At 49.8% G+C, this 23,404-nt stretch overlaps 1 protein-coding gene across 1 annotated transcript in view; it reads right to left on the minus strand.

Moving 5' to 3' along the window:
- Positions 1-23,404, minus strand: part of RPS10 (ribosomal protein S10) — a 115,065-nt gene that overhangs the window by 22,119 nt on the left and 69,542 nt on the right. The window lies entirely within an intron of this gene.

Raw genomic sequence — 23,404 nt, forward strand, 5'->3', positions numbered from 1 at the left:
CATTTCTCTCATAATATCCTCTTATGATTCTTTTTATTTCTGTGGGGTCAGTTGTAACTTACCTCCCCTTTCATTTCTGATTGTATTTATTTGCATCTTTTAGTATTACTCTTAATATTTATTATTATTATTTTTAGGAGGTACCAGGTTGAACTACATCTGCTCCTCAAGGATTAGGTCTTGTTGTTGTTTTTATTTCATTTTTTGGAGATTTATTTCATTTATTTATTTCCCCCCTCCCCTGTTGTTTGTGCTCACTGTCTGCTCTCTGCGCCCATTCTTGTGTGTTCTCTGTGTCCGTTCTTCTTCTTTACGAGGCACCGGGAACCAAACCAGGACCTCCCACGCAGCAGGCAGGGGCCCAAATGCTGGAGCCACATCTGCCCCCCTGTTGTCGTTTTTAGGAGGTACTGGGGATTGAAGCTGGGACCTCATACAAGGGAAGGAAGCACTCAAACCCCTAAGCTGTACCCACTCCCCTACTCTTAGTTTTTAAAACTTGTTTTTGTCATTTCATTATAAAATAAAATGAGGTACAAGAAGTCACAGAAAACAAAGTTATGGCTTAGTGAATTATTAGAAGGCAAACAGCCTTGTAACCAGGGCCCAATCAAGAACCAAGACTTTGCCAGCTTCTCCCTCTCCAACCCCAGAGGCACCTCCTGCCCCATCCCAGTCACAGCCCTGCCTCCCTCCAACAGTGACTGTTGGAGAAATCACTTCCATGGAGTTTTATCACCCAAGTGTGCATCTCTAAGCAGTATAGTTCAGTCTTGCCCATTTATTTTTTGCTTTTTTTTTTGGTCCTACCCATTAAAAAAAAAACTTGATTGAAGGGTAATTTGCATTCAATAAAGTTCACCAATTTTAAGCACACAATTTGATGTTTTGACAAGGGTGCACAGTCCTGTGACCATCACTACAAGCATAATATTGGACATTTCCATAACCTAGGAAAATTCCCTTGTGCCCTCTTGAACTCAATCCCTCCCCGCACTCCTGGCTCCAGGCAACCACTGATCTGCTTCCTGACCCTACAGCTTAGCTTTCTCTTTTCTAATATTTCTTATAAATGGAATCAAAGTCATATGGTATTTTCTTTTTGTGGGTACAGCTTCTTGCACTCAGCGTGATGGTTCTGAGATTCATCCATGTAGTTGTTGCTATTTCCTTCCTTCTTATCACTATGTAGTATTGGATAGCACAAATGCCAAATTTGCTTATCCTTTTGATGGACATTTGGGTGTTAGCAGTTTGGGGCGATCATGAATAACGCTGCTGTGAACATGGGTGTATAGGTTTTAATATAAACACATGCTTTCTTTTCTCTTGGGTAAAGCCCAGGAGTAGGATTGCTAGGTTGTGTAGTAGGTGTGGGTTTGACTTTATAAGAAACTGCCAACTGCTTTCCAAAGTAGCTGCATCATTTTACATTCCCACCAGCCAAATATGAGAGTTCTAGTTATTCCTCATCCTCACCAGCTCTTGGAATTGTCAGGTGTTTTTTTTTTTGTCATAATTCTAATAGGTATATTGTGTGTCTGTGTTTTTGTGGGGGGTGGGGTTTTAGGAGGTACAGGGGATTGAACCCAGGATCCCGTCCACTCCACCATCGCTCCCTTGGCTATGGTTTTAATTTGCATTTCCTTAATGACCGATGATGTTGAGCATCTTTTCATGTGTTTATTGGCCATTCATTATCTTCTTTCCTGAAACATCTGTTCAAATCTTTTGCCCATTTAAAAAACTAGGTCATTTGTCTTCCCACTGAGTTATTTAACTCAATAACTCATTTGTCTTCTCGTTGAATTACAAGAGTTATTTATGTAACCTGGATGCTGGTCCTTTGTCAGATATATGTTTTGTGACTATTTTCTCCCAGTCTGTGGCATGTCTTTTCATTTTTTTACCAGGGTGTTTTGAAGAGCAGACATTTTTAAATTGTCCAATTTTTTTCTTTTATGATTCATACTTTTTGTGCCTTAAGAAATCATTGTCTACCTAAAGGATCCTAGGATTTTCTTTTCTGAAATTTCATAGCTTTAATTTTTTTTTTTTTTCAGATACCAGGGATTGAATCAGGACCTCCTATGTGGGAAGCTGGCGCTTAGCCACTGAGCTACACTGGCCCCCCGTATAGCTTTAACTTTTGCACTTATGTCCATGATCCATTCAAGTTAAATTTTGTATATGGTGTGAGATAAGGGTCAAGATTCTTTTGTTTCAAATGGCTATCTACTTATTCCATCAATATTTGTTGAAAAGGTTATCCTTTCTGCATTGGATTACCTGGGCACATCGGTGGAAAATCAGTAGACCATAAATGCATGGGTCTCCCTCTGGACTCTCCTCTCTCTAAACAGTTACCACACTTTCTTGATACTGTAGCTATACAGAAAGCCTTGAAATTAGGTGGTCTTCCAAATTCGTTTTTATTTCCTAAAAATTGCTTTGGCTTGCTCATTAAAATAAATAAACCGATAAATGTCATAAAAGACAAGGAAAGGCTTACAGATGGGAGACTAAGGAAAAATTAACAACCAAATGCAACATGGGATCTTGGATAGACTCCTGGGACCAAGAAAGGGCATTAGTGAAAAACTGATGAAATTCAAATAAGGTCTGTAGTTTAATATTGCACCAAGGTAGGGGTGGGTGGGGTGGGGGGTATATGGGGACCTCATATTTTTTGAATGTAACATTTAAAAGAAAATAAAGAATAAAAAAATATTGTACCAAGGTTAACATCCTATTCTTGGTTACGTAAACTGTCAACATTAAGGAAACTTGGGTGAAGGATATAAGGAAACCCTTTGTACTATTTTTTTTAGGTACCAGGGCTGGGGATTGAACCTGGGACCTCATATGTGGGAAGCTGGTGCTCAACCACTGAGCCTGTCAGCTCCCCTGAGTTGGTTTTTCCATTTGTTTGTTTGTTTTTCTGTTTTGAGGAGGCATCAGGAACCGAATCTGGGGCTTCCCATGTGGGAAGCAGGTACTCAACTGCTTGAGCCTTTGTACTATTTTTGCAACTTTTTAAATAAGTCTAAAAGTAGTTCAGGGAAACGGACTTGGCCCAGTGGTTAGAGCGCCCGCCTACCACATGGGAGGTCTGCGGTTCAAACCCCGGGCCTCCTTGACCCGTGTGGAGCTGGCCCATGCGCAGCGCTGATGCGCGCAAGGAGTGCCCTGCCACGCAGGGGTGTCCCCCGCGTAGGGGAGCCCCACACGCAAGGAGTGCGCCCCGTAAGGAGAGCCGCCCAGCGCGAAAGAAAGTGCAGCCTGCCCAGGAATGGCACCGCCCACACTTCCCGTGCCGCTGACAACAGAAGCGGACAAAGAAACAAGACGCAGCAAACAGACACCAAGAACAGACAACCAGGGGAGGGGGGGGGAATTAAAATAAATAAATAAATCTTTAAAAAATACATATAAATAAAATAAAAGTAGTTCAAAATAAAAAGTTTGAAAATCATTGACCAAAAACAGTGAAAGAGAAAAAATCTTGATATGTCTTTGACATTTCTTTTAATCAATGAGTTCTCCCTCTGTATTAATTTTCTATGCTGCAAAAAATTACCACCAATTTGGCAGCTTAAAACAACATAGCTTTATTATTTCACAGGTCACAGGCCGGGCCTGGCTTGACTGGGCCCTCTGCTTGGGGCTCACAGGCTGCAGTGAGGTTGTTGGCTCGTTCTCTTCGGGTCTCCATTAAGGAACAATCCGCTCCAGGCTCGCTCAGGTTGTTGGCAGAATCAGCTCCCTTGAGGCATGCTGGCCGTTGGCTGGAGGCCGTCCTGAGGCCCTGGAGGCGCCCACAGCTCCCTGCCACGGGACCCTCTCACAAGCGTCACAGCAGGGCTGCTCTCATCAAGAACAGCAGGAGGGAGCTGATGTGGCTCCGTGGTTGAGGCAGCTTCCCACATACGAGGATCCGGGTTCAATCCCCGGCCCCGGTACCTAAAAAAAAAAAAAAGGAGACTCTCTCCCTCTGGTCTGCTGGAATGGAGCCTTGCACCAAACCCTAATTATGGGAGTGACATCCCAGCACCATCACCTTTGTCATAACCCATTAGAAGCAGGTCACAAGTCCTGTCCGCACATGAGGGGAAGGCCTTCTGCAAGGCATGGCGCACTGGGGTTCACCTTGGGGTGCATTGGCCACATCGTCCATCCCTTTTTGTTTTCTTTAGGATTCATTTGCTAAAGTAGCTGCAGAGGACCCATTTGCAAAATACGGTCTGTATTTTGCTGGTTGCACACCCACAGTGCGGGTCGATGTGCTCTTCTCTGTGTTCTGGCGATTTGGCAACTGGGAGCAGAAGCTCGATGGGACTCAGGGTCAGTCCGTTTGGCAACATTTTAGGTGGTGAAGTGGTTTCCCTCCAGAGGCGTGTCAGGTCTGTCTCTGTGTGTTGTGATGCTGGCAGCCTTCGATGATCAGTACCTGCATTAGTCAATTCACCGGAGGTGGCACAACGATGATGTTCTAATTCGATTATTTCTTTTTCATTTATTGGCTGGAATACTTTCATAATGAGCGCTTCCCCTCGTCTACCACTTGGTTACCCAGGGCTACAGTTCATGTAGGGAAGGTAGGATAAATGCTTGAATCATTTCTTTCATTTCCCAGTTTAAAAATTGGTTCTCTATTGTGGTGCTTCGGAGCTGTATGTACCCCAGAAAAACAAGTTCTTGAGCTTAATCCATTTCTGTCAGTGTGAACCCATTTTAAGTAGGACCTCTTGAGGAGGTTACTTCTGTTAAGGTGTGACCCATTCCAATCAGGAGGGGTCTTAATCCTATTTCTGGAGTCCTTTGTAAGCAGAATGAAATTTAAACGGGGAAGCGGATGTGGCTTAAGTGATTGGGCTCCCTCCTACCACACTGGCGGCCCTGGGTTCAATTCCCATGTGCCTCCTAGAGAACGTGAGCTGGCATGGTGGGCAGGCTCAGAGTGCTGATGCAACAAGGAGACACAAAGAGGAAAGACAGTGAGAGACACAACAGAGCAGGGAGCTGAGGTGGCTTAAGTGATTGAGCGCCTCTCTCCCACATGGAAGGTCCCAGGTCTGGTTCTGGTGCCGTCTAAAGAGAAGACGAGCAGACACAGAGAGCACACAGCGACCATAGACCATAAACAAAATGTATCTTTTAAAAAAATTCAGACAGAGGGAGAGAAAGCCAAAGAGGGAGCAGCCAGAAGTGGAGCATCAGTGGAACCCAGAAGAGAAGGGAGAGGCCAGCAGTCGCCTCCTGTGCCTTGCCACGTGACAAGCTAAGGACCAAGGACTGCCAGCAGCCAGTCCCAGAATGCCAGTCTTCGAGAAGAAAGCATCAACTTGATGATGCCTTGACTTGGATTTACTTTTAGTCTCAAAACTCTGAACTAATAAATTCCTGTTGCTTAATCGGACCCTTTCCATGGTATTTGCAGGACTTCCAAGAAGATGGCAGACTAGAAAGATGTGGGGCTCTCTTCTCCTCCAGAAAAACAGCTAGAAGATGGCTGAAACAGCCAAGAAAAAGATCTTCTAGGGTTTAGGACACCAGGTGAAGGCTGGACACTGCCCAGAGGAGAGAGGGACAAAGGAGGGAAGTCGCAGCCACAAAGCTGTGCGTTGAAACCAGCGGCTGCTGCTGCTGGCACCATCCCCACACTAAAGACACTTTAGGATAATCAGGCTTCTGGGCCTGAGCGACAGACAAAGGGGGCTCCAGGGATCTACCACCCCAGGAAAGGGGAGAGAGAGGGACACAGCTTAAGGCTGACTCAGTCTCCAACACTCAAGTTTGGTGTCCTGTGCACGGCGAGCCCTTCCAGGCCGGGTGGGGCACCCCATTGTTTGCCTTGAGAGCCTGAAAGGGGCTGAAGATGTACAGTCCTCCCCATCTCCTCCTCTGTTAACAGGGGCTGATGGTTGAGGACTCAGAGGAGTGGAAATATTTCTGACCTGGGAAAAGGGAGGGGGCTGCCAGAGAAGGCTGGAGAACCATCTCAGAGAAAGTTTCAATTACAAGGCTCCTAGCCTCCAGGCAGAAAACTCTATGACATTGACCCAGTCTGTGTTGCAACAAATACACTCCAACTAGGCACTGAACTGAGAACTGTCAAAGAGCACCATCTGCTGGAAGACCAAGGAAGTGCATGCAAGAAAATTAAAAATAAGTAGGAGAGGCTTTTTCCCGCCTCTATAGCCTCCCTCCCCAAGGCCCTAGGAAGCGACTCATTGCCAATTACTGGGTCCAGTGCCCATTTTTGAGTAGCCAGCAGGACAATCCTAACAATCCAGGTCAAGCCAAGAATCAAAGAGCAGTGGTGACACACAGCATCCTGCCACTAAATCCCTATAGAAGAGAAAGAGATTGAGCATCTGAGTAAGCTACATCCTAACCAGATGCCTAGATATCAGCAAACAATTATAAGCCATACCAAGAAATAGAAGACATGACCCAAGAAAAAGAATATATGAAAGTCCCAGAGGAGATGCAAAATTTGAGAGAACTTATCAGTGAGATGCACACAAATTTACAAAATCAAATTAATGAGTTGAAAGACAATATGGTCAAAGAGATAAATGACATCAAGAAGACATTGAGGGAAGCAGATTTGGCTCAACTGATAGGAGGTCTGCCTACCATATAGGGGGTCCAGGGTTGAAACCCAGGGCCTCCTGACCCTGTGTGGTGAGCTGACTCACACACAGTTCTGATGCACACAAGGAGTGCCATGCCAAGCAGGGATGTCCCCCACATAAGGGGATCCCCATGCACAAGGAATGCACCCTGCAAGGAGAGCTGCCCTGTGTGAAAAAAGTGCAGCCTGCCCAGGAGTGGCACCGCACACATGGAGAGGTGACGCAGGAAGATGTCACAACAAAAAGAGACACAGATTCCCAGTGCCACTGACAAGAATGCAAGCAGACACAGAAGAACACACAGTGAATGGGCACAGAGAACAGACAATGGGGGGGGGGGGGAGAAATAAATAAAAAATAAATCTTAAAAAAAAAAAAGACATTGAGTGAGCACAAAGAAGAATTTGAAATCCTGAACAGAAAAGTAACAGAGCTAATGGGAATGAAAGACACAATAGATGAGATCAAAAAACACATTTGAGTCATACAACTGCAGACTCGAAATGATTGAAGAAAGAATAAGTGATACTGAAGACAGAACAGCTAAAATTGAAGAAAGAAAAGAACAGAGAGAGAAAAGAATGGAAAAACTTGAGCAGGGGCTCAGAGAATTGAATGACAACACAAAATGCAACAACATATGTGTTGTGGGAGTTCCAGAAGGAGAAGAGAATGGAAAAAGGGTGGAAAGAGTATTTGAGGAAATAATAGCTGAAAATCCCCCAACTCTCACAAAAGAAATGAACTTACATGTCCAAGAAACACACCCTACCCCAATCAGAATAAATCCAAACAGACCTACTCCAAGACACATACTACTCAGAATGTCAATGTCAAAGATAAAGAGAAAAATTTCAGAGCAACCAGGAAGAAGCAAACCATCACGTACAAGGGAAGTCCAAGTGGATTTCTCTTCAGAAACCATGGAGGCGAGAAGACAGTGGTATGATACAATTAGGATATTGAAAGAGAAAAACTTCCAGCTGAGAATTCTTTATCCAGCAAAATTGTCCTTCATATATGAAGGTGAATATAAAACATTCACAAACAAATAGAAACTAAGAGAGTTTGCAAAAAAGACTTCATCTTTGCAGGAAATATTAAAGGAAGCCTTAGAACCTGAAAGAAAAAGACACTTGGAGGAGCGTATAGAAGAAAGAATAGAGGAAAGGATAATCCATGGTATTTGCTTGAGCAGCACAGGAAACTAAAACTCCTACTAAGGTGACCAATATATTTTTCTTTTTTAGAGAACTTGTGGCACTTGCTTTTAATAACATGAAACTATGAATTTAAACATATTTGATTTTTTAAAAATATATTTTTTAAGATTTTATTTATTTCTCCCCACTCACCTCATTGTTTGCACTTGCCGCATCTATTCATCTTCTTTGTTTCTTTAGGAGGCATTGAGAACTGAACCTGGGACCTCCAATGTGGGAGAGAGGCACCTGATTACTTGAGTCACCTCCGTTCCCTGCTTTTGTTGTGTCTATCATTATGTTTTTCTTCTTGTGTCTCTTGTTGTGTCAGCTTGCTGTGCCTGCCTGTTGTGCCAGCTCACTGTCTTCTTTAGGAGACATGAGGAATCAAATCAGGGACCTCCCAGGTGGTAGGCAGGAGCTCAGTTGCTTAAGCCACATCCGCTTCACAAAAACATATTTTCTTTCTCTTTTTTTAATGTTACATTAAAAAATATGAGGTCCCCATGCACCACCCACCCCCCTCACCCACTCCTCCCACGTCAACAACCTCTTTCATCATTGTGGGACATTCACTGCATTTGGTGAATACATTTTGGAGCACTGCTGCACCACATGGATAATGGTTAACATTGTAGTTTACCCTCTCCCCCAGTCCACCCAGTGGGCCATGGCAGGACATACAATGTCCAGCATCTGTTCCTGCAGTACCACCCACGACAATTCTAAGTCCTGAAAATGCCCCCACATTGTATCTCTTCTTCCCTCTCCCTACCCTCAGCAGCTACTGTGGCCGCTTTCTCCACATCAATGCTACAATTTCTTCCATTACTAATCACAATAGTTCCATAGTAGAATATCAGTAAGTCCACGCCAATCCATACTCTATTCCTCCATTCTGTGGACCCTGGAATGGTAGGTCCACTCCACCTCTATATCGAGAGGGAGCTTAGATTCCACATGGAAGATGGATGCAATTCTCCTGCTTGCAGTTGTAGGCACTCTTGGCTCCCTGGTGTGGTGGTTGACCTTCTTCCCTCCCTGTTAGCTGGCCAGGGTAAGTCCAATTAACCAGAGGGTAGGAGTTGCGAGTCTGCTGAGGCTCAGGGCCTGATTGTCACATCGACAGTCCAGAGATTCATGTCTCCTGAGCATACACAAACCCTAGCTCCAACCACAGGTCCACTAAAAGTAACAAAAGAGGCATGTGTAGAAAGGTCACATCTGAGTCCAACTCCATCACACTCATTAACACAAACTCCAAAGTAGGGCCAACTTACATGGCACTGAACTCCAGAGACATCTGCCATGACCATAGAACCTGTGGGTCTCTGTAGCCCTCAGGAGAACTAACACCTGGACTTGTATCTACTGTGGCTGTTTCTGGCACCCTGCTGAGGTGTACATAAGCATGACCCCTCTGATGACCTCCCAACTCTTTTTTGGAGACTCATAGGCATATAAACTCATTTGGCCTTTCCATTTCCCCCTTTTATTCAAGGTCAAAAAGCAGTTTTTAACAACTGATATTAGATGTAGTCTGAGATATTCTGCTGGTCTGAGACGACCTTTTTATTCAAGGTCTTTTTCTAGTTACATCATCAGCTGGTGCTTGGTAGTGATCCCTCAGCACCAGGGAGGCTCATCCCCAGGAGTCATGTCCCTCGCTGGGGGGAAGGTAATGCATTTATATGCTGTGTTTGGCTTAGAGAGTGGCCACATTTGAGCAACATGGAGGCTCTCAGGAGGTAACTCTTAGGCACCCTGCAGCTCTAGGCCTAGTTCATATTTCAGCCTCACAGGCTTATAAGCATAGTCATCAGTATCAAGGGCTCATTGTTGGATCATCCTTCTTTATTAGTGTTTGCCATTGCACTTGGGGGATTGTTGCTGTTCCATTGGGGAATGTGATAGAGCTCCCCTGTCATAAACATATTTGATTTGAATCTGTTGCAGTTCTTATCCTTGTTAAACTCACATTGTGATGTGGGAACCGCTTCAAATTGGCTCCTGAGGAGAGCAGATGTAGCTCAAGTGGTTGAGTGCCTGCTTCCCATGTACGAGGTCCCGTACCTCCTAAAAACAAAAATGAACAAAAAAACAAACTCTTGGGAAGTGGCTGTGGCTTAAGCAATTGAGCTCTCATTTACCATAAGGAGGACCCAGGTTTGATTCCCAGGACCCTCTTGCAAAAAAAAGAAAAAAGGCATCCCAGACCTGCACGGAGAGGCGCAGGCTCTGTGTGGCACAGCAATGTACCAAAAAAAAAAAAAAAAAAATGACACAACCAGATAGGAAAACAAACAAACAAAAACAAACAAAAAACCAACTCTCAGTGGGGAGCAGATGTAGCTCAGTTGTTGAGCACCTGCTTCTCATGTATGAGGTCCTCAGTTCAATCCCCAGTACCTCCTAAAAAAAGGCAATAAATAAATAAAATTTGGCTCCTGAGTACTTTTTTAAAAAGCACATTTGTTTTTATTAAAGTTAATAGATCACACAGAATGTTACATTAAAAAAATAAGAGGTTCCCATATAACCCACTCCCCACCCCCATCATTTTTGTAAATTCTATTTTTTTGAAGATACATACATCACAAAAAATGTTACATTAAAAAAACAGAAGAGGTTCCTGTATACACCCCACCTCCTCACCCCCCTTCTCCCACACCAACAACCTCCCCCATCATTGTGGCACACTCATCGCACTCGGTGAACACATTTTGGAGCACTGCTGCACCACATGGATAATAGTTTACCCTGTAGCTCACACTCTCCCCTGGTACACTCAGTGGCTTATGGCAGGATATTTAATGTCCAGCATCTGACCCTGCAGTATCACTGAGGACAACTCCAAATCCTGAAAATGCCCCCGCATCACATCTCTTCTTCCCTCTCCCTGCCCTCAGCAACTACTGTGGCCACTTTCTCCACCTCAATGCTACAGTTTCTTCCATTACTAGTCACTAACATTCTATAGTAGAATATCAGTAGGCCCACTCTAGTCCATCTTTTATTCTTCTGTTCTGTGGCCCCTGGGATGGGGATGTCCACTTCTGAGTACTTTTGACACGAGTTCAAGACCATCCTTGCTACCTGGAGGCCAATGCAATCAGGTTCTTCTTTACCTTCCTGCTCCAGACTTGAAACCAAGAGGCTTCTGATTTCCTTCCATGGGCAATGATATTTCAAGACCACAATTCAGGCTCTAAGACTGCTCATTGATATTGGGTTGACCACCGTTTCTAGCTTTTTGGGTGGACAGAAGTAGGAAATGCATATAATTTCTCATGAGCTCACCTGATAGAAGGGAGAAAGGGGGTTGGGAGGAGAGAGGAGGTAAATTAATAACTGGCATCCCCACTTTTATCTGGCCCTTGTCTTTTCTTCGTTTCTATTGTCCCTATTCTGCTGCTCAATTTTTTTTTCAGATTTATTTATTTATTTCTTCACCCCCTCTTCCTGCACTGATTGCACTTGCTATCTGCTATCTGTGTCTGTTCGTTGTGTGCTTGTCTTCTTTTTCGGAGGCACTAGGGACCCAACCCGGGACTTCCCATGTGGGAAGGAGGCACCCAATGGCTTGAGCCACCTCTGTTCCCCACTTGTTGTGACCCACATTGTGTTTCCTTATTGTGTCTTTTTGTTGCATCCGCTCTTTGTGTCAGCCCATGCCAGCCTGTCATGTCCGCTCACCTCACCAGCACATTGCATCAGCCTGCTGTCTTGCTCGTCTTCTTTAGGAGGCACTGTTAACCAAACCCGGGACCTCCCATGTGGTAGGCAGGTGCCCAGCTGCTTGAACCACATCCTCTTCCCTTGGCTGCTTGATTTTGATCTTATTTCCTGCAGTTTCTCCCCATTGTGGGGAGGCAGGAAGAGTCCATTTCAAGAGTTTATAGAGGGAAGCAGATGTGGCTCAAGCAACTGCTCCTGTCTACCAAATGGGAGGTCCTGGGTTTAGTTCCCGGTGCCTCCTAAAGAAGATGAGCAAGACAGTGAACTGACATAATGGGCTGGCATGGCAAGCTGATGCAACAAGATGACTGCAATAAAGAGACACAAGGAGGAAAACACAATGAAGAGACTCAACAAAGCAGGGAGTGGAGGTAGCTCAAGTGATTAGGCGCCTTGGTTCCGATGTCTCCAAAGAGAAGACAAGCATGCAATGAACAGCTAGCTCAAAGTGGGTGCAGGGCGGGGGTGGTGGTGAAGAGAAATAAATAAAATTCTTGAAAAAAAGTTTAAAGAAGCTAGACTTTTGCAGCCCCTTCAAGCCTCTTGCAGTTAGCCCAACTCCACTTTCAGCAGCTCTTCTCAAATTGGCCTTTCCGGGAATATCCGTTGCTTGTTTGGGGGTCTTCTTGTTTTCGGGTCCACCAGATATTGGCCCTGTCGCTTCCGTCTGCTTCCTCCCGCACAGATTCGGTGACTCTCGGTGGTCTGTCCTCACCCACATGTGTTTTTTTATGTTTTGGGTTTCTTTTGTAGGAAGGACTGGGGATTGAATCTGGGACCTCGTGCATGGGAAGCAGGCGCTTACCCACTGAGCTACACAGGCTTCCTGGAGACACTGTCACCTCGTTGCGTGGTAAACCTTACCCGTAGCTTTTGGAGATGCTAAGTCACTGACTCAGCCAGGGGCTGGGCTAGGTTGGAAGGTCCACAAAGCCTTTATCCCGCGGCCCCTCTCTCCCCCCACTAATCCTTCCCACAGAGCCAGCCTTGCGGGAGGAAGCCCGCCCGTCTCCGCCGGCCCCAGAGCTGCACGGTGGAGCTCCCCGGGGGTGGCTCCGCAGAGGACACAGACGCAGAAGCGACCAGGGCCCCCAACGGCAGACCTGGTGGGCGCCAGCCTCCCTCCGCCCATCTGGGGTCCAAGCAAACCACAAGCCCTGTCCGGATTCAAGTCTGACCCGGGCCCGGGCAGGCGCCGGCCCTGTCCCTTTGAACTTGCCTCGGGTGGTGGGGCGGGGGTGGGAGGGACAGGTGGCTGGCGGCCTTCCGTTCCAGAAGGGAGCCGTGGCTGCGCTGTACTCCACCCCACGCACGGCGTCCCCACCTGCCACTCTGAGCGGCGCGGGCGGGCGCCGTGGAGGGGGATTACTCGTGGAGGGGGCTCGCCCCTGCTCGGGCCCGCCGAGGGACGGCAGGACATATGGCCCTGCCAGCGGTACGTCCAGCCGGGCGCCCTGCCAGGGAGGGCCAGATGGAGGAGGAGGAGGGCGCGGCTCAGCCCCCAGGCCTGGCGCCATAAGCAACGCCCCCGGGCGCCCCGGCCCTGCAGGCCCATTTCCCCGGCCGGGGGCGGCCGGCCGCCCCTCTTGCCCTCTGGCCACAAGGCCTTGACGGCAGCCTGGCATGACGGCTCCCTGCAGCCTGCTGGGCGAGGGGCTTGTCGTGTCCGGGCCTCGCCAAGAGTCATCGTCTTGTTCTCACCTTGCAGTCCCCGATGTGCAGGGAGGAGCCTCCCGGCCGGGTGTGGGGACAGGCCCCCTCCCGAGCCCTGACATTCTGGCAGAGGAAAGGGCAGGGCGCTTTCCCCTCCCATGCCTCAGCTTTTTTCTGGAGCTGGCGGGAGCGGCGAGGCTGGCGCCATATGGCAGTCCTACTTCTCCAGCAACAGCAGTGGAGCTGGCAAATGGGAGAGCGGGCCCCGTGCCGCCTCCCAGCTGCCTTCTGTGAGGCCGCTTTCTCCCTTCAAGGTGACTCTGCCTCTGGTTCAATTCCACAGGCTGTCCCCTTCATCTTAAGAAGCAGAAACGGGGTTCCCCCAAATGTCTGTGCGTTCAGGTCCGCGGTGAGCCGGGGCGCGGGGAGGGACGAGGAAGCCCCCGGTGAGCCTTGGGGCTCCGGGGAGACACTGCACCCCTGTCCTCTCGTGCGCCCTGCCCCCCCATGCTCAGGGTCATCGACTTAAAATTTTACTTCATTTTTAAAACTGGGAAACACCTTGGAGCTCTGATTTTCAAAGCGTAGCCCAGGTGGCACCTGGGGATCGCCTGGGGAGCTTTTACGAACGGCAGGTTCCTGGGCTGGCCCGGCCCTGCTGAATCATCACCCCCAGAGAAGCAGCTTCAGAAGCTGCACTTTGAACAAACCATCTTGAGCGCAATAAAGGTTCCTGGTTAAGACAGCGGGCCCTGAAACCAAACCGCCTGGGTTCGAATACCAACTCTGCCGGCTACGAGCACAGCAACCCTGGGAAAAAACAACTTATCCTCTCTGGGCCTCGGTTTTCTCATCTGTAAAGTGGGGGTGACAGATAACACCTAGTTACAAATAGAGCTATTGTGAGGTTCAAGTTGACCAACTGCAAAGCGTTTAACACACACATCACCATATGATTACCAAAACCAAGCACGTCTTTTTGTCCAAAGGGAAACTGAGTCCTGGAGAAGGGAGGCGCCTTGACCAAAAGCGCTCATCAGTGCGGCGCCAGGGCAGATGCAGGGCCCAGGGGTACGCAGCCCACCTGCCGCAGGTGCAGTCCTGTGCCTCGCCCCTCAGGGCCCGGCTAGGAGATGGGGCCACAGAACTGAGTGACAGGCTGCAGGGGGTCCCATCCCTTCCCTGAGCGCACGTGTCCTGCCCAGGATGGCTCCCAAGTAGCTGCATTATTCCATTTTCCTGGCACGCAGAGCAGGGGCTTCTTCAGGCAAGGCAGGGGGCCCGGGCGTGGGGTTGGGGACATGCTGGAGGTGAGTTGGCCCGGGCTGCCGCCCCTCGTGCCAGCCTCAGGCCTCCGGGCAGCCTGACCTCCCAGCCGCTCCTGGGGAAGGGGTCGGCAGCGTGGGGGGGCGCTGGCACAGAAGCAGCTGGCGCGCGGCCTGCAGCCAGCGACCCTGGCCCTTTGGAATATCTGCACAGACAAATGCAACCGGAAGGCAGTTTGGTGTAACGCTAACAACAACAGACAACCTGGGTGCCTCGTCACTGTGTGCCTGGCTCTTTGATGATGCCCACTTAGAGTTGATGAAACTGCAACACAAAGAGCTTAAGCCACTCACCCAAGGCCACCTGCTCATCACGTGGAAGGAGCGAGGGTGGTGTCTGGAACCCTGGGTATGGGTCCCTTCTTTGCCCTGGGGAGGGGGTATTTTGCGAGCACCTTTTTTAAAAAAAGATTTATTTATTTACTTTATTTTTTTTTTACTCAACCCCCCAAGATGGTTCTCTCATCTGTCTGCTTATTGTTTGCTTCCTCGCCTTGTCCAGGAGGCACCAGGAACCGAACCCGGGACCTCCCCCATGAGAGGCGAGTGCCCAACAGCCTGAGCCACATCTGCTCCCTGCAGGCTGCAGCTTCTGCTGGCTTGTGGCATCTGCTCGTTTAGGCGTCTGCTCATTGTGGCGGGTGCGGCGTCTGCTCGTCTTTTTCAGGAGGCACTGGGACCTGAATCTGGGACCTCCTGTGTGCTAGGCAGGTGCCCAACTGGTTGAGCCCCATCCACTTCCCTGTAAGCATCTCATTCTGGAGAGTCAGGTGCGGCAAGGAGGAGGGACATGGGAGAACCTGGAAGGAGTTCTATTTTCCTCACAGGCCCTAGGGACTGAGTCCCAGCACACCTCACTTCAGGAGTGGGGGGCTCACCTGAGCGGGTGGGGGACTGAAGAGGAGCACGGGGTCCACATTGTAAGGGGGGCCTTCGCAGCCGGCCGGCAGGTGCGTGCTTGAGGGGCACTGATCTGAGTTTGGCACGTCGGCAAAACTGGATCGGGCCCTGGGCCAGCGGGGAGGGGAGGCTGGCAACGCACCATCTGATGGGACAGCTCGGAGATTCGCTTTGGGGAAAGGACATTTGTTGGTTTTTTAAAAATTATTTTTTTAAAATTTATTGACGTATATCATTCATGCATAAACACACATAAACAATAACAACAGTTGTGAACTTACAGACGTACACAGCATCACGCAGCACTCTCATTACTCGCCCTACCACAACACCTTGCATTCCTGTTAAACCTTTCTAACTAATGATTAAAGAGCATTGTCAAAATATCACTACTATCTGAAAGACTTTCCCCCAACCTACCCTATTATTATTATTATCTTATGTCATTTATATATGAACATTCATAAGCAATAAGTGCATAGTAAAAGCTGTGGACTTACAAAGCAAGCATGCATAACATCATACGGGGGTCCCATACAGCAACCCTCCGCCAACACCTTGCATTGTCGTGAGACATCTGCTACAAATCTTTTGACAAAGAATATTGTCAAATCTTACTATGAATTATAATCCTTATCTTACATTTGGTGTATTTTCCCCCAGCCCACCCTATTATTATTTTTTAAATATATTTTTATGACAGAAGTTATAAACATATAAAACAAACATGCCCACGTGCAAAATTCCCAAACAACGCCCCTCCCTCAGCACACCTCACGGTGGAGCATTTGTCACGGAGAAGATAATGTCATCTGATTGTTACCACGTCCAGGGTGCACATTGGGCCCCCATTGGGGAAAGGCCATTATAGCCTGTGGGCGCTCGTGAAAGAGATCCAGGACGGGTGAGGCACCGCTGCCCAAGCACGGGCTCGTGGTTTTGTTTCTCTTATGACAGGGGCGGCAGGGTCCTTCGGCACGGCCCGTGTCCCAACCCCAGCTACGCTACTCACCGACTGTGTGAGCTTGAGAAAGTTGTTCAGCCTCAGTTTGCCTCTGTATTAGAAATAATAGCTCTTCCTTGCCAGGCTGACGCAAGAGCTGGGCCTGGCAGGTGGACTGGCTTCCTACTGCTGCTGGAATGAACGGCCACCAATTTAGGGATGGAAAACAGCATACCCGTCCTCTCCTGCGGTTCTGTGTCCCAGAAGTCCAAAATGAGTCCTAATGGGCTAAAAGTAAGCTATGGGCAGTGCTGGTTGCTTCTGGAGGCTCCGAGGGGGAGAACTGCTCTTGGCCTCTTCCAGGTTCTAGATGTCACCTGCATTCTTTGGCCACTGGCCATGCTACTCCCATCACTGCTTCTGTCGTCACCTTGTCTTCTGAAGTCAGAGCTCATTCTGGCTCCCTCTCACAAGGACACCTGTGATTACACTGGGCCCACATGGGTAAACCAGGATCCCCATCTCAAAATCCTTAGTTTGATCACATCTGGAGAGTCCCTTTTACCATGTAAGGTAACGTATTCACAGGTTCCAGGGATTCTATGGTGATATCCTTGGGGGGCCGTGATTCAGCCTGCAAAAAGGAAGGGTGAGACCTGTGGTCATTATTTATTTACTGTGGTCATTACCAATAGCTGTGGGATCCCGGGCGCTTCTCCAGACCTCAGTGTCCCCGTCTGTACAATGGGAATAACGGTAGGGGCTGTGAAACGAGGGGACCGCATGTGGGGCGGGAAACGGCCAAGCAGTATTTGTTGCATGAGTTTGCTGAATGATGCCCAGACACTGAGGTCCCTGTGTTCCTTGCTCTATGCTCCAGGGGGCTCAGTGCAGGGGGGTCGCAGCCCCCAGGACGGAGGAAGGGGGTGTCCCCAGCACAGAGCCCCTCAGGGGCTGCAGGGCTGGGGCCTCCGATGCCCCAGCTCTCTGGTCTGGCTTGGTTCCCTTTTTCTTTTTGTTGGTTTGTTTGATAGCCTCTAATTTTTACAGCAGTTGTAGGTCTACAGAAAAATTACACAGAAACTGTAGTTCCCATATACCATCTGACACACACGGTTGTCCCTCTTATTAGCATTTTGTATTAGTATGGTACATTTGTCACGACTGATGAACCAAGATCATTCTATTGTTAACTAAACGCCATGGTTTGCATTAGGGTTCACTCTTTGTCACGTACTGTTCTAATGGTCTTTTTTTTGCATGTGTGTGATGTATTAATCAGGGTTCTCTAGGGAAGCAGAATCAACAGGAGGTATCTGTAAATAGTTTGAGATTTTAGAACATCGTCTCACGCAACCGTGGGAATGCACAAGTCCAAATTTCATAGGGAAGGCTGCAAACCAGGTCCTTGATGAATTCCTTGGGAGAAGCTGGCTGCCCGAAGCAGAGCTGGGAATTCTCTCCCCGAATGCTGAGATCGCTCCCCCTTTTAAAGGCCTTCGACTGATTGGATGAGATGGCACTCATGGCTGGTGACAGTCTCCTCGGTTGTAACCAGCCATCTGTGCAGTCCTCTCACTGTGCTGAAAGTCATGAAATGCCCTTGAATTACAATCAGCCCAGTGCTGGCTTGACCGGACACCTGGGCACTGTTTCCTGGCCAAATTGACAGATTAGCCTGACCATCACTGTGGCTTTTTTGGTGGCTGTTTTGTTTTTATGGTGGTAACAGATACATGAAATAAAATTTCCCCTTTAAACCACTTTCGAGTAGGTATATAATCCAGTGGCACTAACGACAGTCCCAATGTGGTGTGACCGCCGCCATCCTGGCTTGGTTGTGCTGCCGCCTGGCAGGCTGGGGTCAGCAAGGCAATTCGTGGCCTGCGATCGCATGACAACCCATTCATGTCAATATGCGAATTCATAAATTGCCTCTAGAGACACAATTGTCAATCCCTTATCTGGAGTCACATGCCGCGGCTGTTTCTAAGCACCGCGCCCTAACTGCTCGCCCTACTCGGACGTCCTCTGAACACGAGCAGCTCCATTCCCAGAGCCCAGGCGGCCGGCGCGCCACTCGCTGTGACACTGCCCGCGGTCCCGCCGTCACCCACGAGTGGAGGGGGCAGGTGGGAGGAGGGGGCATCTGTGTTGCCAGAGGCCACGGTCACCTGGGGGCGCCCCTGGGGTCAGGGGCCTTGGGGCCTTGGGATGGCTGTAAGTTGAAGGAACGTTGCGGCTTTGCCGGGTGGGACAGGGCTTCTGCAAGTCTTTGAGCTTTTCTGCAGTGACAGCTTTGCTTTTCTCCCCCCCTATGAGATCAGGACCTGTGGGAGGGGCAAGGGTGCTCAGAGGGGGGCGTGGGCCCTTCCTCCGCTGCGGGGAGGCCAGAGGAGACTGGCACGATGCAAGGGGCAAAGGCAGCCCCGTGCCTCTGCAGCCCGCCCAGCCGCCCGATCCTCAGGGTCCCTGCAGCCTCGGCCACTGTGGACAAGGGCTCCCAGGGGAGTGGGAGAAGAGCGAGGGCCGCTCCTGTCCTCAGGGTGCACCCAAGCTGAGAGAGGGCCCAACTCTGCTTTCCGATGAGGATCCTGGTTTTTCCAGGCCAGCTGCTTTCCCAGCCTGCTCCTCCCTGCAGGAGGTGGACACGGCGACGCGGAGAGCAGAGTCCCCTTGACCCCTGTTTGCGGAGCGCCCGCTACGTCCTCGCGTCATCGACAAGCCAGACGGCGGCCCCGGCTTGCCGCGTTGGGCAGATGGAGAAGCTGAGGCGGAGGGGCCCAGGTGCTGGCCAGCGCCTCCCGGCCAGCAGCGGGCAGCGTGCGGGGAGGGCCAGGTCTCACACTCAGGCCTCCGCCGGGTTCCTCTGGCCTTGCGCAGGTGGGGAAGACGGGGGCTTCCCAGGGCCCCTCTGCCCGATGTCCATCCTCAGTGCAGGCCCCTTCTCCTCCTCTTGGCCTGTGGACACCCCACTCTTTCTTCACGCCCCACGTTAGTTCCACGGCACCCACCCTGCCCGCATGGCACCCTTTTTTGACGACTCTCTGGGCGCTCACTCTCTTCTGAAGTGCTGCCATCTCCTGCCCTCATTCAGCACATAACCTTCACCAGGCTTGGGTTCAAAGGCCAGCTCAGTCCCTGAGCCTTTGATGAGTCTCATTTCCCTGCAGAAAAAGGTAGGAGTCAAAATAATACCAGGTGGAGAAAGGAGATGACATCACTGAGGGATGGAAGCAGAAATAAGCCAAGGAAACCCCAGGATTGCCAGCAGCCGGCACCAGAACGCTACAGATGCCAGGCAGAAAGCATTGCCTGGCTCATGCCTTGGTTTTGGACTTCTTCTAGTTCAAAACTGTGAGCCAATAATTTCCTATTGTTTAAGCCAAAATAATAATAATACCAGGTGTTGGTATGAGACAAATGAGACAATGTACACAAAAGCCCTGGAAAACTGAAAAACAAAAAACAAAAACAAAAGCCAGAGATCCCTCTGTAATCTTTCCGTAGGAATTGTGCCTGCATTTGAGGAAGGAAGCCACTAGGTGGTGCTGGTGTCAGGGCCACAGCAGCCTGAGCCTGGGAGACTAGACAAAGGCTCATCCCTTTTTATACTTGGAGAGAGCGGCCTCACCAAGTGACCCACTGAGTCTCAGTTTCTGCATCTGTAAAATGGGGATAAGAGTACCTAATGAGATCATGTATGTAAAAATACTCCCACACGTAAGTAAGATCCTCAGTAAACGTTTGATTTATTCTTTTTTTTAAGATTTATTTTTTATTTATTTCTCTTCCCTTCCCGCCCCCTCCCTCCAGTTGTCTGCTCTCTGTGTCCATTCGCTGTGTGTTCTTCTGTGTCTGCCTGTATTTTTGTCAGCAGCACCTGGAATCCATGTCTCTTTTGGTTGTGTCATCTTGCTGTATCAATTCTCTGTGTGTGCGGTGCCACTCCTGGGTAGGCTGCACTTTCTTTCGCGCTGGGCGGCTCTCCTTACAGGGTGCACTCCTTGTGCGTGGGGCTCCCCTACGCGGGGACACCCCTGCGTGGCAGGGCACTCCTTGTGCACATCAGCACTGCACATGGGCCAGCTCCACACGGGTCAAGGAGGCCCAGGGTTTGAACTGCGGACCTCCCATGTGGTAGGCAGATACCCTATCTGTTGGGCCAAGTCCGCTTCCCTGATTTATCTTTTTTAAACATAATTTATTCTTAGCTATGGTTAAGAGCGTGGCTTTTGGAACTAGGTTTGAATCCCGGCTCCATCACTTACCAGCTGTAGGCTATAGGGCAAGTATCCTAACCTCTCTGGGCCTTAGTTTCCCTCCCATAAAATGGGGCTAATCATCATACTTACTCCCATAATTTATGTGTAAAGTGCTTAGAACAGTGCCCTGGGAAAGTATTGTGTGTATGCCCTGGGTTGACCTCTCCCTTTCTCTCTCTCTCTCCATCCACGATTGGGGGCTGGTCAAGGCAGTATGTCTCCAGGGCGGTTTTTATTCCCAGCATGAGTCCGGGACAGAGAAAGCCACAGTGCAAGACCCCCAGACCCTGGTCTGCGGGATTCAGGACAGCTGGCCCCAGCCTCTGCTCCACGAGGCAGGTGACGGAACCCAGTCTGCAAGCGTGAGGCCAGCCAGCAGGAGGAAGGGAGGCAGGAGAGACCCGGGCTCTTTTTTAGGCACTTTTGTCCTCGGGGGTGGCCTGCTCACCTCCGCGCAGGCTGCTGGGAGGCAGCTCAGAAATTCAACACTGCGGGGCTCCCGAGCCAATCGCTCTCCCGCTCCTTCCTGCCCCGCCTCCAGGCAAGTCCGCGGGGCGGTGGGTGACAGCACCTGACCAGGAGTCAGGAGAGCTGTTTTCAGCCCCAGCTCTGTCACGGATGCGCTGTGTGACTCGAACGAACCGCTTTCCTTCTCTGGAATTCAGAGTCCTGCTCTGCCAAAGCTGGGACGCAACCCTTGCTGCTTCTTTCCAACTAGAGATGTGTGCGAATAGAGGAACTCCTTCGACTCTCACCTCCTCCTTGAAGCCCTCCTGTTGGACGGAACGAAGCCTCCCCTCCTCCCTCACCTCTGCTCGGCTGGACATGCAATATTCATTACAGATACATTATTCATCGATTGATTGATGCCTTTCCCACGCTGACTCGGTGCCAGCCCGGCCTGTCTACAGGTCCTTTGTGTCTCGCTTGCATTTGAAAACTCTCTGGGGAGGGCTGTGCCTGCCTCCTCGCTCTGAATGGCACAGAAGGTCTAATGGAGGAAGCCTCCGACGGAGGCTGGAGCCCTCGGTGGGAAGGAAAGAAGTATGGAGCCAGAGATGGGTCAGGGCTTAGCGGGACTGCGAAAGTGAGTCGGGCGGTAAGAGACGGAAAGGCTCTCTGAAAAGTGAAGAGTGCTGGGCCAAAGGGAGAAAGTCTCATTCTCAGGAGAGGGGCACAAACAAGAAGAGAGAACAGGAGGCTTCAGCTTTGAAGAGCCTAAGCTTTGCAGTCATAAAATCTAGCAGGAAGCTGGTTTAATTTTAGGAAGCATGGGAGTTCTGTCAATTCCCAAAATAACGTTTTTATTTTGGGGTACACATGGGCAGGTGTGTGTCTGCTGGGGGGTTCCATTCTACTTTTTTCAGGGCGTGGGGCTGCTCAGGTCTTAATCCAACCTCTAGGCATGACTTGGCATCGCAGGGAGAAGACCCAGCGAGGCGGCTCCCTCATCACCTCCCCAAGCTGCCTCCACCCTCCTTCGGACCTGCCGCTTCCCCCCCACAACTGCCTGCGAAGGCAGAAGTCTGCCTTCCCATTGCGACCCCATCACCTCTGAATGCCCCCTTTCCACTTGTGCCATTTTCCACCAACCGCCTGGCTGCCCAGGGACACTGAGTGCCCCGTCAATCAGCCGTCTGTGCTCCGGGCTTCACTCCTCGTCAGAACTTAGCAGTCCTGGGCTGCAGTCCATCTCCATCAAAGCCTGATGACAAACTGGTCCAGACTAATGGATAAGGAGGGGAGGGGCAGGTAGTTTAGTTTAGTATTTAAGAGCCTCTTGGGGAATTAATTAGCCTCTTCATAGTAAGTGAGTTCTGTCTGGGGGTGGGGTACGGATTTCACAGCATTGTGATAGACCAAAACGGGGGCATTTGGGGGCAAGTGCAGTTAATGATAACGATACTATTTATTGCACACCTACTATTTTCCAGGCACTCTGCTAGATGCCTTATATTAGATGTCTAACTCTAACAATCCTAGGAAGCAGATATAATTACCCTAGTAATAACAAATACAATAAAATTTACCGAGCGCTCAGGTGCTGAGCGGTTCGCCTGGACTGCCCCGCGTCAACAACCTGTGAGGAAGGTGCTGCTGCCGACCCCTTTTCCAAATGAGGGAACCAAGGCACAGAAGATAAAAGTCACTTGTCCAGGTCACAGGTGAGGAGGCTGAAGAGGAGCGGTGCAGCGAGTGCCCGTTTCCACCCAGCAAGCGCCTGCCTGGAGCCTGTGCTTTTCCCCCTCCTCCCCGGGCGACGGGAGGTTCCGTGCTGGGGTGAAGGAGGCTGGACCCAGAGCTGTTGGGAGGGGTGGGCTACATCAGCCTTAGACACCAACATACCCTTACAGAGAGGGGGGTCCCGAAATGCTCTGGAATCCCAGCCACCTGCCAAATGTCCCCCTCCCCACCTCCTGCCCTGCTGGTCATGAGAATCCCAGCTGGTCAGTACCCAGTGAGAGCAGTGCCCCCTCCAGGAAGTCTTCCGGGATGACCCTAACCCAGAGCCCTCTGGCCTTCTCCAGAGCACTGTCCACTCACGGGGTGGTCCTGTTCAGGCTTGGGGAAGTTACTGGCATCTGGCCTCCCCGACTAGGTGTTGAATTCCTCTAGGTTCCAAGACCCAACATGTAGCCTGTGCTCAGTGAATTCTTACTGAATTAATGAATGCTGCACTTGGGCATTCCCCTGGGTCACGGAAGACATGAATTTTAGTGTGTCTGTCACAGGGGTT

Source organism: Dasypus novemcinctus, chromosome 11 (genome assembly GCF_030445035.2).
Source record: "Dasypus novemcinctus isolate mDasNov1 chromosome 11, mDasNov1.1.hap2, whole genome shotgun sequence".
Taxonomy (NCBI): Eukaryota; Metazoa; Chordata; class Mammalia; order Cingulata; family Dasypodidae; genus Dasypus; species Dasypus novemcinctus.